The sequence below is a fragment of the Callorhinus ursinus genome, unplaced genomic scaffold (genome assembly GCF_003265705.2).
Source record: "Callorhinus ursinus isolate GAN/ISIS: 27379988/994484 unplaced genomic scaffold, GSC_fseal_2.0 scaffold32, whole genome shotgun sequence".
In the NCBI taxonomy this organism is placed as follows: Eukaryota; Metazoa; Chordata; class Mammalia; order Carnivora; family Otariidae; genus Callorhinus; species Callorhinus ursinus.
In genome coordinates this window covers 13,112,995-13,129,423 of record NW_027397094.1, presented here as the reverse complement: position 1 = coordinate 13,129,423, position 16,429 = coordinate 13,112,995, and positions in this window count along the sequence as shown.

Below are 16,429 nucleotides of genomic sequence, written 5' to 3'. Positions count from 1 at the left end.
ACAAAGAAATGGAAAAACGTTCCATGCTCATGGATTGGAAGAACAAACATTGTGAAGATGTCAATGCTACCTAGAGCAATCTACACATTCAATGCAATCCCCATCAAAATACCATCCACTTTTTTCAAAGAAATGGAACAAATAATCCTAAAATTTGTATGGAACCAGAAGAGACCCCGAATAGCCAGAGGTATATTGAAAAAGAAAAGCAAAGCTGGCGGCCTCACAATTCCGGACTTCCAGCTCTATTACAAAACTGTCATCATCAAGACAGTATGGTACTAGCACAAAAACAGACACATAGATCAACGGAACAGAATCGAGAGCCCAGAAATGGACCCTCAACTCTATGGTCAACTAATCTTCGACAAAGCAGGAAAGAATGTCCAATGGAAAAAAGACAGTCTCTTCAACAAACGGTGTTGGGAAAATTGGACAGCCACATGCAGAAGAATGAAACTGGACCATTTCCTTACACCACACACAAAGTAGATTCCAAATGGTTGAAAGACCTAAACGTGAGACAGGAGTCCATCAAAATCCTAAAGGAGAACACAGGTAGCAACCTCTTTGACCTCAGCCGCAGCAACTTCTTCCTAGAAACATCGCCAAAGGCAAGGGAAGTCAGGGCAAAAATGAACTATTGGGATTTCATCAAGATAAAAAGCTTTTGCACAGCAAAAGAAACAGTCCACAAAACCAAAAGACAGAATGGGAGAAAATATTTGCAAATGACCTATCAGATAAAGGGCTAGTATCCAAAATCTATAAAGAACTTATCAAACTCAACACCCAAAGAACAAATAATCCAATCAAGAAATGGGCAGAAGACATGAACAGACATTTTTCCAAAGAAGACATCCAAATGGCCAACAGACACATGAAAAAGTGCTCAACATTGCTCGGCATCAGGGAAATCCAAATCAAAACCTCAATGAGATACCATCTCACAGCAGTCAGAAGGGCTAAAATTAACAAGTCAGGAAATGACAGATGTTGGCGGGGATGTGGAGAAAGGGGAACCCTCCTACACTGTTGGTGGGAATGCAAGCTGGTGCAGCCACTCTGGAAAACAGTATGGAGGTTCCTCAAAAAGTTGAAAATAGAGCTACCATACGATCCAGCAATTGCACTACTGGGTATTTACCACAAAGATACAAATGTAGGGACCCGAAGGGGTACGTGCACCCCAATGTTTATAGCAGCAATGTCCACAATAGCCAAACTGTGGAAAGAGCTAAGATGTCCTTCAACAGATGAATGGATAAAGAAGAGGTGGTATATATACACAATGGAATATTATGCAGCCATCAAAAGGAATGAGATCTTGCCATTTGCAACGACGTGGATGGAACTGGAGGGTGTTATGCTGAGTGAAATAAGTCAATCAGAGAAAGACATGTATCATATGACCTCACTGATATGAGGAATTCTTAATCTCAGGAAACAAACTGAAGGTTGCTGGAGTGGTGGGGGGTGGGAAGGATGGGGTGGCTGGGTGATAGACATTGGGTAGGGTATGTGCTATGGTGAGTGCTGTGAATTGTGCAAGACTGTTGAAGCACAGATCTGTACTTTTGAAACAAATAATGCAACATATGTTAAGAAAAAAGAAAAAGAAGAAGATAGCAGGAGGGGAAGAATGAAGGGGAGTAAGTCGGAGGGGGAGACGAACCATGAGAGACGATGGACTCTGAAAAACAAACTGAGGATTCTAGAGGGGAGGGGGTGGGGGGATGGGTTAGCCTGGTGATGGGTATTAAAGAGGGCACGTTCTGTGTGGAGCACTGGGTGTTATGCACAAAAAATGAATCATGGAACACTACATCCAAAACTAATGATGGAATGTATGGTGATTAACATAATAAAGAAATTTTAAAAAAATAAAATTAAATTAAATTAAAAAAAATAATAATTTGTCCTTCTCTGCTATGCCAGGCAGAGGATTTTAAATACCTGGTGCCTCCCCTCCAGAGCTTGACAAACCAGTAGACGTGTGCAAACCAACAGACCGAAATGGTTAAGGGTTCAACTGCGGGTGTGGACACAAAGGGAAAAGTTCAGGAAGGAAGATCTCATACTCTACAGGGGTAAATTCTTCATTCTACCCCAAAGCTGGAGTGCAGGTGTGGCTTTGGCATAAACACAAATAGCACAGGAAAACAGGGGCTGGATAAGCTGGAGGACCTTTGTCAACCACAGTGGCTGCTCCTGATGGCAAGAAGGCTGCTCTGGCCGGATTGTCTGCGGAGGGAAGAGATGCTCCTGCACAGGATGCTCCTCTGCTTCCCAGCCCGCGAAGCTCCCATCTCTGAGCTAGAGCACCTTCTTTTTCCTGCACAGAGGCCCCATGGCAGCATTCACGGGCTAGGCTGCTCCCCAACTTGAGAATCCCACCCGACCCCCAAACCCCATCACGCACAGACCTGGAGGCAGGTCACTCCAGTGCTACCACCTCGTTCTCCTGATCTCCAAAGTGAGAAAACAATCCCCACCCTTCACGGTTGTTGTCAGAGGTGCTGAGAGCTGGGACATGCAGGACCTAGAATATAGTATGCACTCGGTCAATGTCAGCGGCTTCTACTTTGGATTTTGTTCACTCCGATGACTGACTTACACCTTATACATTCCCACATGTGTCTCTCTGGCCTGCCAAAGAGGGTGAGGGCTTACAGGGAAACTGAGGCAGCCAAATCAGTATAGCCCAGCCCAATGGCACACACCGGTGCAGGCCAGAGCCCGCAGAACAGCGGCAATGGCTGTAACAGGAATAGCCCGGGCGCCGAGATACAGGACATGGGGAAGTCACTTGAATAAACACCAGCAGTTCATGTTCAAGTGTGATTTGGCTGAGACAACAGCCTGTTGCACTTCCAGCACCAGGAGCATTTGCTTCTCCCCCCCGGCCCAGCACCCCCCAGCACGGACCACTCCGAAGCGAGGTGATTCACCCTCTGGACACAGCAAGGGGGACCCTGATTCTCATCCCACACGTTGTGCTTTCCAGAGGCCAATGTGCTCCCTGCATTCTTGAGTCCAGAAGCATGAGAACAGGAGGAAATGTCCAGACTGGCATACTTCAGTGAAACAAAATAAATTCAGCTACAAGTACTTAGAAAACTGCTCCCGGGGGAGCGGTTCCCCGCCTCCGACACACTCCCATGAGACTCATGCTTTTAAAAGGAGATTTAAAATTCCCACCCTATAGTAAATGTGCTTTCAATCACAATGCAGCCAAAACTAGGGCCCTGCCATGAACTCATAGCACAGTCCTCCCCGCTCACCACTGCCTTTAAACCCTGACAGATTTCCCTTGGGTCTGGGGTGGGTTTTTGCTTTTTTAGGTTTTTGTCCCAGTGCATTGAAGTGCAGTCCACCCCCTGCACTTCGCTATGTGCGTTGTGAACGACCTCAGGCCGTTCAACACGAAGAATCCAATCACAGCACTCGCCGACAGCTTGCCCCACTCCTAGGAAGAGCTAAAGATGACCCGGCATGGAAGCAGAGGGCCTGGGACCTCGATTCCCACCCCACATGTAAAAGAGGGAGCGAGGAAGAAGACACGTGACCTCCCCCCAACACAGCTGTGCCAGAGACCGCTGGCGGCCTGACAGAACAATCTCTGTAGCCTTTCTACCTGGGCACGTGGCAACCCAGAATAAAGATGACAAGCCAGCTTCTTCCGCAGCCAGGTACGGCCATGTAGGTTCCAGATCATGAAAGGCCAGCAGAGCTGTCCTGGGTCCTGTGGCTGCACTGTTTTTGGTCTCTTCTTTGTCCGCCTTTCTTTCTCGCTGCCTGAAATGTGGGTGCCGCCATCTTGGGCCAGGAGGAAGAGAGCTGCTCCCTGGGGAGGGCGGAGTGGCGAGCTGGGGGGAGCCTGGGCGCTGAGGATTCCCTGGATCACTTCCCTCTGGGCTCGGTTTATGTGAGAGAGAAATAAACTCCTATCTTGTTTAAGCCACAGTGGCTTCTCGGTACCTTGGAAGTGAATCCTGCCCTCGCTCCAACAGTTCTGTCTCAGGACAAAGTCACCCCTGAAAGCGCCAAGGCAGGTCGAATCCACTGTGGCCCATCCCTAAAGCCATCCTTCACGGCAAGGACCTAAAAGTACAAGTCATCACCCAAGCCTCCTTAGATGGTTTCCAGAACAGCATAGCCACCAATGAGCCCCTTCCTTTATCCACTAGCTTCTGAGTGAGCACTCTGTGCTGGCTGCCGGGCTGGATCCCGGAGGTGCAGCCATCAGCAGGACGGACTGGGCCCTGTCCTCCCAGGAAGTGCTCGCAACCTCACGGGGAAGAGGAGCCAGAGAACAGGCAATGTGATGAGGGGAAGAAAGCATAAAAAGGACAGCATGGGCCGTGCAGGGCTTGGTGTGGGGACTCACCCCCGTGAGGGAGCACGTCCATTGACAAGGACGTCCATCTATCCTACAGTTGTCATTTTCACAGGAGGAGAGGGGAGTCTGTGGGGAGGGAAAATGGCTCGGGCAGGCCAAGGGGGAAATGTGCACACGATCAGAAAGGCAGAGGGGAAGTAGCTACCACTACCCTTGGAGGGCCTGCTGAGGTCCCCCGCCACCATCTGCCAGGTTACCTCCATGCCATGGGGCCATGGCATCTCAGGCTACCACGGCACCTCCACGTCCCAGGCCAGGTGCAGGTGCAGCTCCGTGGTGAAGGCCACTGGCTTCGCCTTTAGGTGCGGTGGGGACAGACCTGGGCCACTGTGTCCCCATGGGGACAGCTTTGTCCTCTCCTGCTTTGTATTGCTTCCTTCCCCAAATGCCTGCCCTGCTCACTGCCAGAAACCTCAAACCCAACACTCCATCAGAGAACAGCCCTCCCTAGACATCTTCCCAGCTCCCCTGTGTGGTCCTGACTCAGCACTTTCTTCTGATTCCCCCTTCTTCCCCCAGTGAGCCCTCTAGAACCTCACTTCCCCGGCTTCTCCCATCATGGTATAAGGGCTCATCTTTCTAATCAGTCTCGGATTCCTTTGCTAACAATTCTGCTTCCTTTCCCAGATCCTGACCCAAATATAGATGCTATGAAATTCAAAGAAAAGCTATAGAATCCTTGCAGGTTCAAGGAGACGTAAGAAACGGAACAAATAAATGCAGTGAACGAGTCTGGACTGGATCGTGGATGTAGGGTGGGGAACATTATAAAAACAGTATCGGGACGTTCGTTGGTGAGATGTGAATATTGACTTCATGTTAGATCATAGCGTTGGATGAGATCATCATGTCGTGGTTATATAAGAGAAAGTCCCTCCGTGGAGATATTTGCTGGAGTATTTCAGGGTGAAAAGCCGTGTTGTCTGCCACATAATCCCAAACAGTGCAGCAAAAGATATGAATAATATGTATTTGGAGAGAGACAGGGAGAGAGAGAAAGCAAAATGTTAACTTATAAATCTGTACAAAAAGGTATACAGATGTTCCTTGTCCTATTCTTGCAACTTTTCCGAGGGTAGGATTTCTTTAGAAATACAAAGTAAAGAAAAACATCTGAAAGAGTGACAAAGAAGAAGAAAAGGAGGAGCCCAGAGACAGGCATGGAGGTATTATCGAAAGAAGAGTTTGAAACTCCTAAAAGGTCACCCGGAGGGGAGATGACCCTGGGAGACAGGGTCTCGCCTGAGATGCCCCCAAGGCCGGGGACAGAGCCCCAAGGTTTCCCAGCTCCGGACCCTGGCCTCCCCGCACGATAACCACCCCTCCCTAACTTTGTTTGCCCTGCTATTTATAGAGCGACTGCTTTCCTACATAAGGCCCTGAAATAGAAATGTTAAAAGAGCAGCTGGTGCCTCACGGGAACCTAATAAAACGTGTTTCCAAACAGTCCTGCTTCTGTCATAAATATTCTGTAGTTCTTGCTCCTTCGTTCTGTATTAGCAGGCACATTTGCATAAAAACGGGACTCTGTTTATTAAGAATTTCTCTCTCCCTGCTGTTTACCTCCCTGGGACGTGGGCCCACGCTGGAGTCACGCCAGCCTTAAGCCCGAAGGCGAGGGGTGCTTGGCCAGCCCAGCGAAGACTCAGAGAAGGCTGCCATGTTCTGGGGCCTCAGCAAGTGAACCTAAGAGCTGACCCACCCTTACACTTGGCCCACATGTCAATTCGCTAGCCACGACCCTGGGGGAGGCTGGATGGGGTCTGGGGAGGGCAGCCCCCAGGACCCAGCACACAAATGCCCCAGATGGCCTGGAGGGTCCTCTGCTTGCCCCCCAAGACTGCCGGGTCCCTTTGGCTTTCCAATCCATTGTTGGATGATGTCTTCATTTGCTCAGGCTGCCATAACCAAATACCACAGACTGTGCGGCATCAGCAGCAGACATTTATCCCTTGCAGCTCTGGAGGCTGGAAGCCGGAGGTCAAGCTGTGGGCCCCTAGGTACCTGATGAGAGCCCTCCTCCTGGCTTGTAGATGGCCACCTTCCCCCTGCGACCTCACACGGGGGCAGTGCGCAGGGACTCGAGAGAGGGGGCTCTTTGGGGTCTCTTCTTATAGGGACACTAATCCTATCAGACCAGTCCCCATCCCTAGGACCCCATTCACCTTAATTACCTCCCTAAAGGCCCGACCTCCAAACACAGTCACATTGAGGGTTGGGGTTTCAATGCATGAATTTGGGGGGGGGGACACAATTCAGCCCATCACAGATGACAGGACTACTGTCACGGAGGCCCCCAAGCCCTTCTTTGGGTGAGAACCAAGGCTGCCCCCTCCTTTCAGCTGCCTTCGGGCCCTGACTACCATCTCCCCCTCTCTGCCAGCTCCCGGCCTGTGCCAATCATGTCAGCAGCTGTGGCTAGCACCGAGCCCCGCCTCATCCTGTGGGGACCTGCGGGGGAGGCGGGGGTGTTGGGGAGGGACCAGACGCAGGTAGGCTGGAAAGGCCCAATGCACCGGGAGCGGGAAGCAGGCAGGGGCACAGACGGCCAGTCGGGTCAGGAGCTGCTCGGGAGGCCCCGGCCCTATTACGAACCCCCTCGACCAGGGGACGGCCTCTCCCCAGAGGCCACCGTGAGAGAGCCACCGAGTGACCCCTGCGCTGGGCACTCAGGTGCGCTGAAGGGCCTGCCCCGAGCACAGCAGTACTCACGTGTGAACGCCATTCAGCTTTTTTGTTCATTGTTGCCTGCCGAACAATCGGGAATGTTTTATTTGGAACGGGCGCGCGATCCCATCATGCCGCACTTCCTTTGTACTGAACAAGTGTTATTTAATGGGGCAGTTTTGATTGTTTTGGAGATAGGCACATATTTGGAAAGAGGAGGGGTTTGTGCGCGTTGATTATATTGGCCTGCTTCCTTTAGTTTTTCTGGGAAATCCTTCTTCCCGTGTGTATAGATGGTGAGGTTCACAGAACCACACAACACAGCACGTGAGACCCCGGCCCCCGGGGGCCGCTTCGCACCGCCCGGCCTGCCCCTCGGGGTCCTGGGGGGTCGCAGAGCAGGGGGTGGGGGCGGAGTCAGTGGCGCCTCGTAAAGCTGGGAAGTCACACTCAGGTGAAGCCATCCGCGGGCGCTGGCCCGTCTCCTTGGTCCCGGAGACGGGGGTGCATATCAAATTCCAAGTCAGTTCCAAAGGCCTGGCCCTGCTGGCCTGGGTGAGCCAAGCGTCTGGGGCCCCTTCCCTTCCCTCTCGGCTCCTCTCCTTCAGCTGCCCCCTCCCCTCCACCAGGAGGCCCTTCCTCTCTCACAGAAGCCAGCCTTCAATGGAAGAATGGCCATTGTTCCTTCTCGGGGAAGTGGCCTCCATCTCCCCACCCCCGCCCCCCCCCCCCCCCCCCCCCCCGCCCCGTCCTTTCTCGCATCCTGTTCCTGGTTTCTAAGCTCCCCCGCGGAGCAGCCTAGGTTCCCTGCCCACCTGAGAGCCGGCCTGCCCTAAGCTTAGCCTCCCCTGCCCACCCTTACCCTCTTCCTGTCCCCGAGCCAGCTGGCCCTGGCCTCGCTCCTCTCCCTCCTTCAGAGCCGCCGGACCCCTGTGGGGAGGCCTCCCGCCTGGGCCCTCCCTCGGACCTACCTGGGCGGCTCTGCCTTACTCCCCCGCCCCTCATGCTGTGTCCCTCATGGGACGTACTGGTGCTCGAATGAAAAGACACACAGCCAACTCCCTGACAAGCGTCCTTGGCGCTCCGCGGCGGCACCACTTGGGATGCAGACTCACCAGGGACCAAGGTGACTGTCTCCAGGAGGAGACCTAGTCAGCGTCCTGTCTCACAGACTCACGTGGTCACCTGCTGGCTCACCAGCCCCGCTTCCTGAGGACCATACCTTGGCAGCTCCATGTTCTATTCACATTCTGGAAGCTCAGCCCCCCCCCGGAACCCTCAAAAAGTCTTCTCCCCACATGGGAATGTGTGTAAACATGGGAGCAGAACCCAAGAACCTTGAACTAAGAACACCATCGCTGGAAGAGGCCCCCTGAGAACACAAGCCCCGCTTCTGTGACCCTCTGTGCTTGTCTGGGTGTCTCCTGCCTGGGGGCCACACCATGAGCGAGGTCAGGAGGAATGTCCTCGAACACCAGAAGAGAACAGTGTGCTTCCCAGCTTTTGGAATTTCTTTTTCCCGGGGTTATGAAATATCCCCGTAAACCCACACACTACCCAACTTCAAAAGAAAATCAGTAGCGTTTCTTTTTTTTTTTTTTTTTTTAAAAATTTTATTTTTTTATTCATGAGAGATGGGGGTTGGGGGAGAGAGAGAGAGAGAAGCAGAGGGAGAAGCAGGCTCCCAAGGAGCAGGGAGCCCGATGCGGGACTCGATCCCAGGACCTCGGGATCATGACCTGAGCCGAAGGCAGATGCTCAACCATCTGAGCCACCCAGGCGCCCAGTAGCGTTTCTATACGTGGGTAGAGAGTGTACCCGCTGGAGGAGGGGGGTGCTCCCCTGCTCAGGGTTCGCAGCGACCCCCGCTGCCGCCTCGCTCTCTGGGCCTGGCCTGTTTGGACTCAGCCCCAAGCTGTCCTGCCTTCTGATGGGCTCCGCTCCACCCGCTCTCCTGGGGGGGGGGGGTTGTCCCACTCCTAACAGCCGAAGCTCCCTCTCGCTCAGCCTTGACCCCTGTTGCCTGCCACAGCTGCAGTCGGCACTTCCTCGGCTCCTACCATCCATCCGGGGCTCACCCGGGGCCGGTCTGCGCCGGCTTCTCGAAGGGGTAGCCAGCGCAGGCCTGACCTCCCACAGCCAGGGGAGAAGCCCCCTGCCTCCTCCTGTCACAAACAGTCCCCGCACAGCTGAGCAGCTCCTGGGGGATCCTGCCGTCACGGGGATCCCTCCACAGTCTGCGGCCTCGTTAGGGGACGCCATCTCCCCAGGACACAGCAACACTGGGTAAGCCAGGGAAACAAGGCGGTGGCTGTACAGAGTGTGTGAAGTCACCCCCAGACCTTCAGGGACAAGATCAGTTTGTATCCAGGGGCTGCTGTGTCCCTACAGCCGAACGGGGGGGGGGGGGCGTGCATGAGGAGTGCATGCGTGCACATGTGTGCACACGCGCACACGCACACACGGGAGCCTGCGCTCCACTCGGGCAGGTGCCTGGTGGCGTGGACTTTGCCTGTTTCAGTCCCCTGGGAAAGAAGACAGGCCCACAGGACTTGTGTTCACTCCTGTTCTCGGGACCAGCGCGTGTCAGGGGCTTAAACCAGAACCTGTCAAATAGTGAGCCCGCATCAATAAATCAGTGCTCACCGTTGCTTTTATCCAACCTCTCAGGGGCGTTGTGAGGATTAAATGAGATGATGCATGGAACATGCTAGAACAGTGCCTGGCCCACCACGAGTGCTCGTAGGTGTGTGCTAGCTACAGCTGTCATGCTTGCCTTCGAGGTTAATGTAGGTACAGATCTGAGGGGAGAGCATGATGATCCACATGAGCCCTGAAGTGCCCCATGATGCTCAAGATTGTTATCAGCCTATCCGCAGCCTCAGAGCTAGCAGGAGTGACCCAGGGGGGCTCAGAGGGACCTTGACCTCTGAACAAATGTCCTCATCTCGCTGAGTTCCTGAACCCACCTTATTAGGTTAGGACATTCTCTTAAAGAGCAAGTTCCAAAGTAAGATGATCAGGATCACGCACATTTGTAAAGTTTATTGATATGCCTTATTCGTGTCCCCTGCGTGCTGACTCTTCAGTCCCTCCAAGCCTTGAAGAGCTAACTGTCCGGCTCTTCCTCCAGATCTGGGCCCTTGGGAGCCCCCACTTCCCACCTGCCCCTGCCCTCTTCCCCTTCTACCCAAGGAAGGGTGTGGATGTGGAGCCTGGAATCCCGAGGGTACCCAGCCGGGCCATGGGCAGCACCCACCTAAGGCCAACTGTCCCCCTTCAGACTCAGGCTGCCAGGTCAACTCGAGCCAGTGGCCTGGGGACCAAGCCCCGGGTCAGAAACGACAATGGCTGGAATATTCTTAGAAACAAAAGAGCCGGTGGCCTCTCTGTGGGACACACAGCGATTGAGAGACGCCGACAAGGTCTGGAGCTCCTGCTCCGCAGGTGCTGGGCAGAGCTAGCAAGAGAGAAGCAAACTTCGACCCGTGTAGGTCCCAAGGACCATGGGGATCTGCCAGCAATATTCCAAGGCTGGGAGAGCAGGGGTGGTGGGAGTGGCAGGAGGTCGGGGGACAGGCTCCACGGCTCAGAGCAGCTCAGCATTTGGCTGTTTCAGTTATTCAGTTCCTCAGTAAGACTTACTTAAACAGGGGAGCCTGGGTGGCTCAGTTGGTTGTGTCTGCCTTCGGCTCAGGTCATGATCTCAGGGTCCTGGGATCAATCCCCATGTCGAGCCCCACGTCAGGCTCCCTGCTCAGTGGGGAGTCTGCCTCTCCCTCTCCCTGCCCCTGGCTTATGCGCACTCTCTCTCCAATAAATAAATAAAATCTTAAAAATAAAAAAGACTTACTTAAAGATTGCCCCTGCATTATATTTTGCCAAAAATTATCTGATCCAGTGTCCTAGGGTTACTTTCCTTTGGTTTTAAATTGTTCGTTTAGCTTAGTTTTCTGTCCTCCAAATGAGGACTTACCTACACTTCTTCAAGATATCTACAGTCAGTTACCTAGACCTTGATTGTAAAGTCAAATCAACAGACACATCACTGCCTCTGTGCTATAAACAGAAAATCACCCAGAACCATGCATTTGCAGAACGGTTTTCAAACATGATCTGTGGCTTACGGGCTGAGAGAACTCTAGAAAGCTGTTAAGTTGACTTCTTAGCTTGGGAGACACGGAACCCACGTGCCAGGAGTTGTGCCCTTTCCAGGCAGAACAAGTCATTCTGAGGCTTCCCTGTCTTTAATGGGGTCGATGACACAAAAGCACATCAGGAACACCATGGCCCTGTTTCTTTCGTGCTTAAGGGAGCAAGGGGCCTGGAGAGGCCCACTGTTGACCCAGCCCAGGAATCACTGCTGGAAGAGAGAAACACCCTGAATCTAAGGGCTTCTGTTTCTGTCTGCTTATGGGTTCCCCCACCCAGGGCCCCCCTCCCTCCTGGAGCTTTTCCTCGGCCAGGGTGACTAATGACAGAACCAGCATGTGCAGACAACCTCAGTGGTAGGACCTGTGCTTGCTCTCCACTTGAAACCTTCCACCATGGCCCGTGACTATCACAAATGCTGGTGCTGCCCAGAGCTTTCTCCCTCCACCCAACCTCTTTCCCTGAGAGCTTGCCCTCCCCCCTCCCCCACCACCCATGCTTCTAATCACCCACTGCTTTGGATGGCTGATGCCTCCAGCTCGAATTTCTCACCTGAGCCCCAAACCAGATGCCCAGTTTTCTATTGGACTATGGATTGTCCGCTCAACATTCCCCAAACCTAACTGCTCACCTTGCCCCCACTCCCTCCCCAGAGAACAGGGCCCCCCATTCACCTGGCCACCCAAACCAGCAACCCAAATTTACTCATCATCCAGGTCCTGTAGATTCCTTGGTGATGACCCACCCCTTCCTCTCCACCCCTACTGTCACTGCACTGTTTCCAGCCTCAGCACCTCTCATGGGACCTCACATATCCCTCCAACCTCCATCCAGGCTTCATTTCTTCATCCAACCTCAGTAGAGCCCCTGGAGTATCCCTCTAGAACAGGAAGTTCCGGTCATATGATTTCTCAACTTGCACGTCTCAGTGGCTCCTTGGACCATCGGGAATCACCTCCAGACTCATCCTGCCCTGGGCCCCCACTTGTTACTCATGCCCAGCTACACTGAAAGCCTGTTCGTTCCCAAACACAGCCTTATCTCCCACTCAAGTGTCTCTGCCCACCTTTCTCCCTCTCCCCGTCCCTCCCAACAGATCCATGGCAGAGATCTCTCCCTCTCTCTCAAGCCTCCATGCAAGAAAAAGATCTTGGTCTCTCCCAAGAAAACACTTCCTGGCATAACAGAACATACCAGGAGTGCACACTGCTTCAGGGCAAGGGGCCAACACTTCATGGCTTTGTTTTCTCCTCCTCCGTTCCATCCTGTTGGACATTTGGGTTGTTTCAAGTCTAGGGCTAGTCTACAGAGTGCTGCTATGAGCGTTCTTGTGCTCATACACTGGTGCCGGTATTACCTCCAAGCCTGGGGTTTTCCTTGTGGAAACATTTTAGATTATGGATTCGATTTGTTTCATCGACTAGTTTAGTTTAGACTTAACTTAGTTAACTTAACTTAGTCTTAGACTCATTAAGATTCATATTTTTTCTTGTGTCCATTTTGATAAATTGTGTTTTTTTAGGAATTAAACCATTTATCTAAATTTTCAAATGTAATGGCATTTTAAGGAAGGTGGGCTCTGTTGTGATGTCTCCTTATCATGCCTGACAATGATTATGTTTACCTTTTCCTTTTTTTTCCCCTTTGCCCAATCTTGCTAGGGTTTATTTTTTTAATCGGTTTTATTATTCTTTCCAAATAATCTAGGTTTTGATTTTGTTGATATTTTCTATCTTATATTTGTTTTCTACTTCACTAAATTCTTCATTTATCTTTTTTTCTTCTTCTTTTTCCCTTCTTTGGGTTCAGCCACTGGGCTATAAGCTACTTGAAGACAAATGGTATGTGTTGGTTTTTATATTTAGATGTTATCTACAGCCTAGCATAGTGTCTGGCACATAGAAAATGCATAATAAATTTTTAGGGAGATGAGAAAAGGAAAGGAAAGGAAAAAGAGAAGGAAAGAGAAGGGAGGAAGTTGAAAGGACAACAGAACTGGAATATAAACTGCCCATATATCTGGGGGATTAGTTGTAAGACACCTGCATCTATCTGTATGTCTGTCTGTGGGTGGGTTGGTGGGTGGGTGTGTGCCTATGGGTATGTGATAAACGAGGGCCCTTTAATTTAAGCATTCTAGTATCAGGACTCCAAGTGCAGCTCATGGTGTGAATCGTAAATATACCTTTTCCTTGGAAGATCTTCATGGAGTATTATTCAGCACATACCATAAATCAGGCCCCATGCCAGATACCAGAGAGGCAAACATAAATAAGAACTTGTTCCTGCCCTTCAAAAGTTCAGAGGAAAAATCTGGGCAGTAAACAAGTGGACCAAATCTGGCCGGCACCTGTTTTGTAATAAAGTTTTATTGGAACACAGCCATGCCATTCACCTGTGGCTACCAAGTTGAGTAGTTGTGACAAAGACATATGGCCCTACAAAACCGGGAATATCAGGCCCTCTGCAAAACATCTGTGGCCCTACCCAAGATAATAGACCGAGAAAGGTAGTGCCTGACCCATGTGTGCATGCTCAGCAGATGGGTTCTCGAGGCCCCAGGAGCTCTCTGGAGTTGGGCTCACCAATGGGTACCAGTCATTCCTCATTATCTAATAAGTGTGCACCTTTTCCTCCAAACAAATGCTGGAGATTGTGCTCAATCTCCAGCAGGTATTGATGACCTCTATATAAACTCGTCGGCTCATCCTGGGATCAGCATCTCCCCCAGAGGTCTCATTCAGTGCCCTCATGGCCTATGGCCCTAGTTGAGCAAATCCTGAGGCCCAGAAGCAAATACCAAGGTTCCTGTAGAAAAGTGAGGCTGGCTGTGTAGAGTTCACACCACACTGCCAACTTCAGGCTCCACTGCCTTATCTTAAATCAAAAATTCCACCGGAAGAAAACGTCACCCTTCAGCCAGGATTGTGTTAACAATAGTCTCAGAACTGGTGCTCAAGACAACCTCAGAGACGTTCTGTTCTCCTGCTCTGGGCACTTAGTGACCATCCGGTGGACAGAAAGTCGAGGACAAAGGCTGGGGACAGGAGAGCCCCACGGACCCATCCAGCACTGGAGACACACATGTGCCTTTTCAAAGCCGCACCGGGAAGCCAGGCTCCTTGCTGCTCAGTGTCGGTACCAACCGCCCGGGCCCCCGGAATCATCTTGCCAGCAACCCTCCGGTTTGCTTTTCTCTAAAAGGGAGATGGTGTGTCCTGATGGAAGAACTACATGAGGTATTCATCCTAGAGGACAACAAAGTGTTAACAGCCTATACAGGGTTGTAAACTAGTAAAAATTCAATCTGTGTTAATCAGTGACACTGAGAACTTTTGTCCTGGCCCTTGCTCTGGGAGGGCAAGCCTTCCTGCTCAGTGAGCTCTTACACAGGGCTTGCTGGTTTTCATGTTTTTTCCCAAGTGTGTGTGTGTGTGTGTGCGCGCGCGCGCTTAACTTTTTAAGAAACGGTGGTTTAAAAAAAAACAAAACGGTGCCTGGGTGGCTCAGTTGGTTAAGAGTGTGTCTTTGGCTCAGGTCATGATCTCCAGGTCCTGGGATCGAGCCCCACGTCGGTCTCCCTGCTCAACGGGGAGCCTGCTTCTCCCTCTGCCTCTAACCCTGCTCGTGCTCTTTCTCTCTGTCTCTCAAATAAATAAATAGATAGATAGATAAATAAATAAATAAATAAATAAATAAATAAATAAATCGTTTAAAAAATAAGTTGATCAGTAAGTCAAAGGGGCAGAACTGTCTGGGTGAGCGTGGGTACCAACAGGAAAACCGGAAGCAGCCTTTGAGTTTAGAGTGAGAGAAGGAAACAGAATCTTCATTCAACACCAAGACGGCGGTAGATCTCTGACAGCCCAGCCCAGACAAAGCCAAATGTCATTTTCTTGATCCTAATTTATTGATTTCTGCTGGCTGTGAGAAGCGTGTGCGCCCAGGGGGGGAGTGCGGTGGGTCCGCCGCTAACGCCTCTCACTGTTCTCACAGTGAGCGCCAGGGGGTCACCAGGGCGGTGGGGACTTGCAGGGGGGACCACGATGTGCCTAAAGGTGGTGGTGGAGATGCAGGAGAGCCGCGGTCCTCGGAGCAAAAACACGTGTTCCCCTGTCCCCCACCGCAGCGGTTTTGAAAGTAGCCTGTTCATTTACTTGGAAGAGATTGCACACCAAAAAAAAAAAAAAAAAAAAGACATCATCTCATCCCCCACCTGTCCAGTTATCTTGAATCACCAGCCCAGAAACACAACCGTTGCCAGGGGCTGCACTCCAAAAAATCACCATCCCCGGAGTGCTTGTTAAAAAGTCTGTGATCAGAGAAATGTAAATCACCGGAGCCGCACGGAACACCTCCACCCAGGTGTGGCTCCATCTGAGATGTCAGGGAGGCCCCGGGGCGGGCGTCAGGGCAGGTGGGGGAGACACCCCGAGGTCAAGGTCAGTCTACAACCCCGAGAGAAATAGTGGGCCCTCCGGATATGAAGAAAGCTGCTTCTTGAGACTTCTGTGTTCCATTCTGCTCCTTCAAGAGAGCTTTTGGGTTTCACTGTGCCGGGGTTCATGAACATCCATTACAAAACCGAAAACGAAGCCACAGAATAATGAGAAATCACCAGCCTGGGGCACAAAGTTGGAGTTGTGCATGCGACCACTTTAAGTCTCGAGTATTTTTTTGAGCCAGTGAAGTGACCTCCCACGGTGGGCCTTCCCAAGCTGCTCCTGTTTTCTTCGCCAGGTGTCTTCCCCGCCCCGCCAAGAGAGGGCTCACCTCTGGTAGGGTGGCCTCTGTGCAGATGGTCTCTGGACAAGCACCCACGGCCCTGACCGTCCTGCTCTCCCCCAGGCACCTGGCACCGGCTGCCACCTGGATACCACCACCCTGACTTCCCTCCAGCAGCTCCCATCGGGCCTCCCCATGCCCGTTGCTGTCTGATCAGCTGCCAGCCCACTGCCTCCCACAGCCCAGAGCCTCTAGGCTCCCCTCCAGGATGTCTCCTGGCTGAGACCTCCTCCCTGTTCTGCTCACTGCCAGCCCTAGGCCAGGCACGGTGTGGACTTGGGCCTCATCCTGGGAGGGCCTCCTTCGGTTTAGGCCGGCCTCCTCCCCAGGGAGCCTCCTTCACCACTCACTGGACCCCGTCTCCAGCCAGGCCTTGAGGACGCTCTAACCCGCCCAGACCACCTTCCCCTCTGTGGTTCTCCA